The sequence below is a fragment of the Pundamilia nyererei genome, unplaced genomic scaffold (genome assembly GCF_000239375.1).
Source record: "Pundamilia nyererei isolate P.nyererei 1_Seehausen unplaced genomic scaffold, PunNye1.0 scaffold00001, whole genome shotgun sequence".
NCBI classification, from domain to species: Eukaryota; Metazoa; Chordata; class Actinopteri; order Cichliformes; family Cichlidae; genus Pundamilia; species Pundamilia nyererei.
The window spans coordinates 12297256-12298433 of NW_005187402.1; positions in this window are offsets into that span (position 1 = coordinate 12297256).

Consider the following 1178-nt stretch of genomic DNA (forward strand, 5'->3'; position numbering starts at 1 on the left):
ATGAGTATAGGATCTACTATAGTACCTGGAAGTCATGCAAATACACTAATGCTTCCTGATAGGAAACGTCCTTCTGAAGAGGTAAGACCATGTTTAAGTTTTAACTGTCTTACCAGACGTGTTCCCTTTAGAAGTAAAACATATAATGCTCCTGATTTAAAGATAATATTACACCTGAATTGCAGCATATTTGTGAGCACTGTCCATGGTCCTGGCAAGCGGTTAAACTGCTGAAATTTAAGTTAGTTTCTTTTCTTCATAATATGAGAATTCGATTCTCTGTGTTGTTGTTTTGTTTTTGTTTTTTTACTAAAAGTGTCGCGTGTTTATTTAGGGATTAAATTACACGATTCAGTAGCTATATTGATTTAGGCGTCTATGAGTTTGTTTGTTTGTTTGTTTTTATTAGAAATCCATAGGTCCCTTGTAGTTGATTCTTATTTGTTTTCCTTGGAAAAAATGTTGTTAATTGCCTTCAAACCCTGTCATCGTTTCACTCAATCATCATTCAATGTTGTCAAAATCACACTTTTTTCTTTTAGAGAAATAATCGCACACGAAGCTAAATTGCTTTGACCTAAAGAAAAATACAACACTTGGATATACTAATACAAATATGATGTTGACTACTACGATTAGGGACGATGATATGACAGCCTTGAAGTGGGTTAACTGATCAACATACTCTTTTGAAAAAAACTGAAAATTTGCTGCCTTTAATTCGTAGAAGTAAATTGTTATTCGAATGTATTACTTTGAAACACATACGTTACTAGCAAAAATTAGAACAATTTTTTAGACACGAAGCGACAACTTGCAGACGGGCTGATGTTGCAGTTTATGTGGTAGTTTTGTTTATCAACATATACTCATGTGTTCAGTCCACAAGGTGTCAGTGTCATATCAGCATCACACTGGTATATTTTAGTGCTGGCCCTGCCCCTTCTATACAGTTTTTGTTCTGGTCGACAGAGAGGAGACGGTACCTTCCACAGAAACAAGTGTAGCCGTGATTAATACATCGGTTTGTTTGGAATCTGCAACACATTTCGCACTGGATATTTTGTTATTTAAACTACTTCCTTTGCTCAAAGGACTTTTAAGTGGGTATATAATTGGAAACATAAAGCGAAACGATGGAGCCAGGAGGACAAAGACGAGGAACGCAGTGCTGGTGG